Source organism: Phascolarctos cinereus, unplaced genomic scaffold (genome assembly GCF_003287225.1).
Source record: "Phascolarctos cinereus isolate Bilbo 61053 unplaced genomic scaffold, phaCin_HiC Scaffold_2;HRSCAF=192, whole genome shotgun sequence".
Classification (NCBI taxonomy): domain Eukaryota; kingdom Metazoa; phylum Chordata; class Mammalia; order Diprotodontia; family Phascolarctidae; genus Phascolarctos; species Phascolarctos cinereus.
Window position 1 is genome coordinate 314,050,873 of NW_027555625.1, and position 9,755 is coordinate 314,060,627.

A 9,755-nucleotide genomic window follows, 5' to 3' on the forward strand; every position below is an offset into this window, starting at 1 on the left:
CTCCCAGGCTCAGAGAACCTTTCACCACAACAAACAGCCGGAGTGTGTGGATGGTTCGGGCTAGCCCATCCCCATTGCTAGAGACGCGGCACCCCAGGCACATATTCTTCTGAGGGGGCACCAGGAGTATTTCAGCTCCACAAATATTAATTAAACATATCAAATGTGTTGGAGCTGTGCTGTGAGCAGCAGGAGAAATTAGATCTCAATTTCCTCCTCTGCAAAATGTGATGGGGTTGGACCCTAGGGTCTCTTCCAGCAGTCGTACATTCCATGTTGTCCTAGGTTCTGAGGCCCCTGTGGGCTGTCACACTCCTCTATGTTCCAAGGTTCTTTCCAGCCTTGATATTCTAGATTCCAAGATTCTAAGTACTCCCAGGGACCAATTTGGAGGAAGAGACTGGAAACTGTCAAAAAAAAAAAAGGATCATCTGAAGGAAATGAAGTTGTTTAGCCTGGGGTAGAGAAGACTTCAAGAGGCACATGATAGCTGTCTTCAAGTCTTTAAAAAGCTGTCCTGTGGAAGAGGGATTACATTTGCTCAGTTTAGCCTCACAGGGCAGAGCCAGGATCTGGCTGGAAAGGGACTGAGAAGTAGACTTCAGCTCACTTCATTAACACAGCCTCCCTAAGTGAGGGCTTCCCCGAAGTGGAATGGACAACCTGGGAAGATCTGGAGCTGCCTCAGTTTTATCATCTGTAAAATAGGGATAATAACACCTTCTTCCCAGATCCCTTGTGAGAATCAAATGAGATAATAATTGTAAACTGCTTAGCACGGTGCCTGGCACATAGCATGGTACAAATGTTAGCTCTTATTATTATTATCGCTGAAGCAAGACACTATAGGCTCTTGGCTGAGAAATAAACAGTAAGAGCAGCAGTTCCATGTCAGAAATCAAAGGCCAAGGCTTAAGGATAGGGCAGCCTGATTTTACAGATGAGGAAACTGAGGCCTTGCTGTGTTTCTCACTGTGTACTTGTGGCTTTATCTCTGTCTCCTTCCGATTATTTCTGTATCTGTGCCTCTCTTTTTGTCTGTCCCTCAGATGATGTTTTCCTCATCTGTTTTTATCTCCCTGTGACTCTTCCTATCAGTCTTCAATCACTATCTCTGTGGCTGCCTCTGTTTCCTGCCCTCCCAGCTGTTCCCTACTTCCTCACCTCCCAAGCCCTACACAGCTACCTGTCTCCCCCAGACCCCAGGGCAACCCTAGAGTTGGGGAGCAGAGCCTCCCTTGCCCCTAGGGTTCTCAAAGGACCCCAGCTCTGAGCTGAGCCCCGAGGTCCCTGTGTGGTCTGCTGGGCCCTGGGAACCCTCTGTTGTCCCACCCAGGCCCCTTTGATATCGGGGAGAGCGGCTCCCAGCCATTCAAAGGGGCTACTCAGCCTGTGCCCCCCGCCCAGCTTAGCCCCAGCCACAGCACCATATGGCTGGGACAGTGTTACCGGTCTGGCCTCCCCTTTCCCAGAATTCACATGGTAATGAAGGCATTTGTCTTGGCCAGAGACACCAAAGCCTGGGCCAGTCCGAGCTTCAGAGAAGGAGCAGCGATCCTGCCATCCACCGCCCCCCCCTCCACCCTTTGCCACACAATGGCCCCCAAAGTACAACCACCTGTTTGATTATCCCACGGAGAATAATGGAGAGCAAAAGAAATTCAATGCTCTCCCAAGCTCCATCCCCTTTCTCCTGCTGACCTCCTGGCTTGCATTGGCTTTGAAGCCCCCCAGGGAGAGAGGTGGAGTGGAAGGACCTGGAACAAACAGAGATTCTAGACCCTATGGCAGGATTAGATTCCTCCCTTCTTTCTCCATTAATCTGGCCCCTCCTGTGCTCTAGCAAACCCAGCTCAGACTTGGAATTGCAGACCTGCGTTCAGGATCCTGGTTTAGAGACCCCAGACTAGGAAAGGGAGCTCTGAATGTTTTCTTTGCACTGTCCCATGATCGGCCTTAGTTCTTATTCTCCAATCCCACGCCACAACCCCAAGATGAGAGAAGCATATGCAAACCCACCATACAAGAGACTGCCAGCATCTATAGTGAAAATGGCTTTGGTTGGGTGTCAGGAGACTAGCAGCACCGTGACCTTGTGTGACCTTGTGCAAGTCCCCTGCTACTCTCTCCGGCCCTCAGTTGCCTCATCTGTAAAATGAGGAGTTTAGGCAAGAGGGATATCCTCTCAGTTCTGTTATACTACTGTTTTGTTCCTTCCTAAGGAACCTCCTGGGAGTTAAGGAGAGGATGGCTCCTGGGCTGGCAAATTGATCCCAGTGGGGAGAGGGCCCCTTAGGGGATGACCTGTGGCCTTGGGGTCATGAGCTTTGACCTTGGGCTAATGAGAGCTTCCAGAGGACTCAGACCCAGGCAAAGCTAAGTAGAGCCTGAGCTGAGCTAGGACTTCAGTTGTTTCGTCCCCTTCCCCCTCCTTTCCTCTTAGCTTATCCTACACTGAAAGACATTCCTATGTACAATCTCCCTGCCTAACCAACCTCAAAAGAGGGCCAGCCCCCGCCCATTGGATAGCAGATGGGGCCTACTTGCTGCCACTTCCCAGCTCGTGGGAAGGGGAGGGGCACCCACTCTGCTGCCCAGGCTAGGGGGTTGGGGCTGGAGACTGAGAATAGCCACCAGGGCTGCTCACCCTGGGAACAGCCCCTGGGAATGGTGCAGACAGATGGGATGGGGCCAGCAGATGGGTGCAGGGGGCCAGGCCCCAGGCAGGAATATAGTTCCAACCAGATGTTCATGTCCAGATGTTCATGAAAGGAGGGGGAATCGCTCTGGGAAAAAAAAATCATTCCACCCTCACCCCTGAGGCTGCCTAGGAGTGCCCAGTATCGCAGCCCCCTAGGAGTAGAGGGGGCACACCAGGGTCTTGAGAAGGGTGAAGCAGGTATGAATACCACCAAGGGCTCGGGTTTTCACAGTGGTCAGGACATCATTTCCCAGAGATCTCCAATGTCTCAGTAAAATGAATCTGAAGCAGTAGGGAGAGCACAGAATTAAGAATCATAAAGGAGAGGACTGTAGTTCCCTGGTTGGAGGGAGACCTGGCTGTCCAGGAACCCTCAGGACCAGGGGGCTAAGTGGGAACTGAATTAGTCACCTTACCTTCCAGACAAGTGAGGCAGGTAGAATTAAAAAGAAGGAAGGCAGAAAGAAGTAGGGAAAGAATAAAGGGGAGAAATGGAGGGAAGGAGTAAAGAGAGAAAGGAGAGAGGAGGGAGACAGGGAAGAAGCAAGAGAAGGAAAGAGAAAGAGTAGGTGTGATGAGGGAGTGCTGGAGATAAAAGAGGAGGGGTCAAGGAGGGGCTGCAGGGCAAGGGTGGCTAAGCCAAGTAACCTTCAGGAAATGGGTCAAACTCTCCCCTGGCATTCCCCTAGCCTGGCCCAAGGCAGCAAAATGGGTCCATCCCTCTGCACACCTGCTTGGCTCAGCTCCACCCCCAGCCCTGGGCCAGGGTAGGACTGGCTGCTCTTCCGGGTGAGGAGGAATTGAGTAATGAAGAAGGCTCATGCTCTCCAGCCCTGTCCAGGAGACTTCCCTGGAGGGAGCTTACAACCTGACATGCCCAGAGATGGGGCCTGTCACCCACGCACCCTAGGCCCCCTTCCCCCCTTTTCCCCACAACCCTACCCCCAGCTTTGCTTCTTGGTGAAAGTAGAGCACTGGGTGACTTTTGTGTGCAAACGTGTGTGAGTAAATGTGCACATCAGTGTATGCCACAGGCAGTGTGGGATAATGGAAGGAACATGAGGCTGGGATTGGGTTCAGTTGTTTCAGTTGGGACATGACTTCTTGGGGTTTTCTTGGCTGAAATACTGGAATAGTTTGCCATTTCCTTTTCCAGATCATTTTACAGATGAGGAACTGAGGCAAACAGGCTTCAGTGACTTGCCCAGGGTCATACCAGTTGTTTCTCAAACCAGATTTGAACTCAGATCTTTCTGACTCCAGGGATTTAGGAGGCCCATTCTAGCCTAAGCTCTCCTACCAACTCACTCTACAGCATTGGGACTCAGTTTCCCTATCTGTAAAACAAGTGACTTAGACTATATGGTAAGTTCTTTCCATCTCTGACACTCCACGTTCTAAGGTCCACTCCAATTCTGACACTGTATGAGTCCAGGATACATGTGTAAAGGGGGACGAGCCAACGGGAGCGCTCTCCCCCTCAGCCTTAGAGCATGTGTCTGTCTGTCTGTTTATATATTTGTGGCCAAGAAGGAGGAGAAGTCAGGCTGACAGGGGTGTGTTGGCACTGTGGGGAGAGGGTGTAGGGAGGTTGAGGTGTGACCTGGGAGAGCAGGGACAGTGGGGGTGGCTGGGGAGGGAAGGAGAACAGGGTGTGGGCTGGTCCCAGAGGGGTGCTAGCCTGAGGCAGGGGCATAGGCAGGTGCTGGTGAGAGCTGCAGAATCATCCAGTTCCCCAGATTTCTAGAGCCCCTAGGGCAGGTGGAAGCCAGGTGTGGGGAGGCCTGTGAATCAGGCCAGTGGAGGAGGCTGTATCTTGAAGCTCTGGAGGGATAGGCCAGGGGCTGGGAGCCAGGTGGGAGGTGGAGAAGGCTGGGAGGAAAAGAGCTCTGGGAAGGAGAATTATTACAGAATAGCAGATCCAGGAGGGGCCACTTATTCAATCCTGTCATTTTACAGGAAGAGGAAAACTATGTCGAGGGAAAGGAAGTGATTTTGCCCAAGAAAACACAGTGAGTGATAGGGAGAGCCAGAACTTGAACCCAGATCCCTTGACCTTTTTCATGGCTCCAAAGGCTTCCAGATTCACTCCTCACTCTAACATTCCATATTCTGAGGTCCCTCCCTGCTGACCTGCTAGATTCTAAGGTTCCTTCTCCCTCTTACATGCTATGTTCGAATGCCCTATTTACTGAAAATGAGGAAACTGGAACGAGGGGGGAGAGGCTGGGTTGGGAAGGGGGATGCTACCCATCTGGTCGCTGCCTCATCATTTGTAACAGCAGAGGCTGGGCCTGGTCTGCTGGGCCATTAGGGAGGGCCTAAGAAGAACAATGGGAGATCAGTGCAGGGGCTTGTGGGAGGGAGGGCCAGGCTGGAGCCCGGCTGTCTAGGACTCCCCAGCCCAACCTCCCCCTGGCTTTGTTCAGCTGCCGAGACTATCAATGCTTCCTGTGTCGGCCAACAATACCTCTGCACAGCTGGGGCCACTGCCTGCAGAGGGGTTACCAGGCCACACAGCCAGGGGACTGGGAGGGGGAGGGGGGAGGGAGTTTGCTTCTGGGTCCAGGCTCCTCGGCTCCCTTTCCCCACAGGCCAGAAGGAAGATCAGCTAGGGGCTAGGGAAGCACAGAGAGAGCCTGGCTGTGAGTCTTAAAGTTGGGGTAGGAGAGGAGGACATCAGGTCCTAAGTTCCCCAAGACCAGTCAGATCCCTGGCCAGCCTTTGGGCCCACCGGGCAGATGAGGGGGAGGCGAATGGAGCAGAGGCGAAGTTGGGGGGGGGTCAAGGTGGGGAGAAGATTAAAATAGAGATGAGGATGCCTTTGCATGCAAAGGCCCAGTTCACATGCACATACAACTCATCTAAGTAGTTGTGCAAAGTTCTGTAATGTTAGATTCTAAGTCAATACCTCAGTGTAGATTGTGTGTAAATCATTTAAATCACTTTGTCCCTCAGTTTCTTCATAACATAAGGTTGGATGAGATATCCTCTAAGGCTCTTTCCTGTTATTACTGAACATGTACACAAAAACCCTAGACACATCTATGCTCCATCACACACAACACACACCCTATAAAGTCACACAGATACTAGGTATACCCAACACATGTATCCCCAACAAGTAATATACCAACACAGTCTACAAACAGGCCACCATAATAATAACTGAGATTTATACAGTACTTGAAAGTTGCCAAAGCACTTTGCCTAACAGTATAATCCGAGACTCCCAACAACCCTTGGATGCAGGTGCCACAGGCTTATTATTAACAGGCACACAGTAGGAACACCCAAATCCAACCCTCTGTCTACTTCCTCATGCTGCCATCCCAAAACACATTCACCTGGACAGAGCACGAGTGCACGCACACGCACACACACACACACACACACACATGCTATCTTTCACACAAATATCCCAAGGTCCACACTAGAATTGGAGACAATTAGTATCCTGCAACTCAAATTCCCTCCCAGGGAGTGAGTGAATTCCTGCATGACCCAGGGAGCTGTGGCTGGTCCCTTCAGAGGTTCTCCAGAAACATCAGGGCCGGCCCAGGCTGGTGAGTGTTAAGTGTGTGTGATTGCATATTGGAGGTTAAGTGTAGTTCTGCACGACTTGGGGGAAGGAGTCGGGGAAGGGAGGTGAGGAGGGAGTGAACTATATTCCATATGTGTGTGAGGGCTGAGTCTAATTCTCTGTGACCCTGTATGTAACTATGGAAGGGGTGAGTGCAGATGTCTATGACTGTGGGAGTCAGGGAATAAGTGTAGCTCTAGGTGACTGTATATAATGCACAGACATACATCACTACAACACACACATACAAATAGCCAGTATATAGGGTGTTCCAAAAGTCTCAGTGAATGAAGTTTTAGGTTTTAAGTTATTAAAGTTTAAAATTTCACTAAGAAATTTGGGACACCCTGTATATACCACCAGGCAGGGTGAGTGTAGGTTGGGAGGGTAGTAAGAAGAGCCTGCCCCTGGGGGGTTCCTGCCCCTATCTCCCTGGTGGCCACTAAGCAAGGTCCAGGGGGCCTCTTTCTCCAAAGCTCTGTTGGTCAGCTGCTGGCCCCAGGCCCTGAGGCGCCTGCTGGGCGGGTGAAAGAAGATGTGCTGCCCTAAAAATGTTGGCACATCTGGGGAACAGCTGGATGTGAGAGCTGTGTTACAGCAAGTCACGTGGGCACTGAATAGCCCCTTCACAAGCTTAAAGACATAGTCTCTTTAGGGTTATCAAGACCAGGAGCTGGCAGAAAAGTGGAGTTGGGACAGGGAGGTGGGGGGGAGGCAGAAGGGGCAGCATTCTCCATCTCCTACTGATTGCTGAGAGTTTGGTGGCTTTAAGTAAGATGCAAATTCCCCAAACCATACAAATATCCAGTACTACACACGCATCTGCCCAGAGTCACACACAGGGTCTTCCCTCTACTCATATGCACACACATGTTGACATGCATTGGTATGGGAGCACACCCATCCACAGTGAGTAACAGCTCATATTTCTATCATGCTTTAGGATTTACAAATGGTTTTCCTCGGGACAGACAACCCCAAGAGGGATGGAATAAAAGTATCATTATACCGGTCTTTCAGATGGTAAACTTGAGGCTCAGAGAGTTCTTACAGATAATAAGGTGAGAAAACCATGATTCAAATATAGGTCTATTCTGATTCCAAGTCCAGTACTATTTCTACACACACACACACACACACACACACACACACACCCTCCCTCATTGCTTAATGGGTTTCAGACAGCCAGGAATGAAATTCTGAAGGAATCCCCCACTGAAATTAAAGTCAGAAGGCTTGGGTTTGAATTACAGTTCTCCCATTTACCATCTATGTGACACTAGGCAAATCCTGTTTCATCTTGAAGCTTCAGTTTCCCCATTTGTAAAAGAAGGGCATTGCAATCCCTTTTGTCTCCCTTCAGTCTGTAAAGATCTAACTTTGAGACAGGATCAGGAACCTATCAGTCACCTAGTTCAGTTCACCCATTTTACAGATGAGGAAACTGAGGCCCAGAGAGTAGTTTCTTACCTAAGGTCATATAGTAGGGCCAAGACTCAACCTCAGATTTTCTGACTCTGAAATACAGTGTTCATCCTGTATACCACACTGCCTATCTATCTATCTATCTATCTATCTATCTATCTATCTATCTATCTATCTATCTATCTATCTATCTATCTATCTAATTTTTGGGCGGCAAGGCAATTGGGGTTAAGTGACTTGCCCAGAGTCACACAGCTAGTAAGCGTTATGTGTCTGAGGCCGAATTTGAACTCGGGTCCTCCTTACTCCAGGGCCAGTGCTCTCTCCACTGTGCCACCTAGCTGCCACCTTTATATTCTCCCTGGTAGGAACCAAAGCAATCGGGATGGGATCCATCCATCTGTATTTTGTGAGTTTGTGAATGTGCTTGTGTTCCTTACTAGTTCAACAGATCCATGATCTTAACAATTGTACCTCCACAAATTCTTATACTATGCAACTCTAGGCTGTTAGGTGGCTTGGTGGATAGAGTGTTGGGCCTGGAGTCAGGAAGACCTGAGTTCAAATCCAGCCTCAGACACTAGCTGTGTGACCCTGGGCAAGTCATTTAACATCTGCCTTATCTACTAGAGAAGGAAATGGCAAACCACTCCAGTGTCTTTGCCAAGAAAACACCACAGAAAGCACTGGCCCATGGGGTCACAAAGAACAGGACATGAGTGAACAACATGCAACTCTCATTCGTGTCCTCTCGTAAATTTCTTTCTGGTGATGTCTATTCAACTTGCTGACATATCAAACCAAAAATACTGAAAACATTTCCCCAAACCCTCTCCTGTTTGGAGCACGCCATCCTTTCAGTTACCCACACTCATAACCTAGTGCTATCCTCGACTTCTCCTCATATGCACCCTACATATCTAATCTGTTACCAAATTTTGTCTTTTCTACTTTCACAACATTTCTCAAATATGTCCTCTTCTCTTCACTCCTATAGCTGTTACCCACTGGTAACAGCTTCTGTTACAATAGCCTTCTACCTGGTCTCCCCACCTCCCATCTCTCTGACAATACCCTCTCCATGGTGGTCCTGCGCACATCTTCACTTCTAATAGCCTGCTGCCTGCTGTTGTCTGCCGTGTTCTTCTACTTTGCCGTCTGGGTGACTCGAAATTTTTAATTCTTCAGAAACTAGTGTTCCATGACTGGCAGCTGAACAGCATCACTAGAAGAATACTGATGTTTAAAAAATGTATATGTTTGGGGAGGGACAGGTGGGGCATATGTCTAGTGCCCTAGAGGAAAGGACACCACCCTGAGGATGACTGCCCTGGAGGGTGAGCCAACAAATGTTTGAGCTTTACAGGAGGGGTGGCTGGGGAAAGCCTCACTCTGCCTGGCGACTGGGCCATTCATTGGCAAAGACTCAGTTCCCTGGGGTCACCTCAGTATATCGTGCCAGCAATCAGGTGATGGTGGTCAGGGGTCCTGCTCTACCAGAAGGCAGATGTCCTGGGTTCTGATCTGCTGATTTTGTGAATGTGGAGGGTGCCACTCCACACTTCAGACTTTCACCTGCCTTGTCAGTAAAATGGGAAAAATGCTTTACCAAAAGTGGGCACGTTGCTGAAACTCACTTTCCCAGGCTTTGCTCCCCAAGCCAGCGATGACTGGAGGTCAGAGGGGACCTCAGAATTTAGAATATAGAATATTATTATCAGAAGGAGCCTTACAAAACAGGGTGTGAGAGTTGGACACCGTTAGTCTTCCCAGTGCCCCTTTCCTCCCCAAACCTTTCTTCTACGACCCCAGATCCCCAAGCTTAGGTAGATGTGTAGAGTTTGAGGGTTATTGTTCATCCTGTGTTCTGAGAGAGGACCAATGACATCAAGAGGGTAATGTCTTGACTTGCAAGTGTATTAGATTTAAGTCAGGCAGGACTGTGCAAAGACATCAGCCTCACTCTCTCCTCCAGAGTCATTGGGGTACAGTGGCAAGACATAGGTTAGAACAACTGGCAATGACCCAGGATGCAGTGGGAGACCC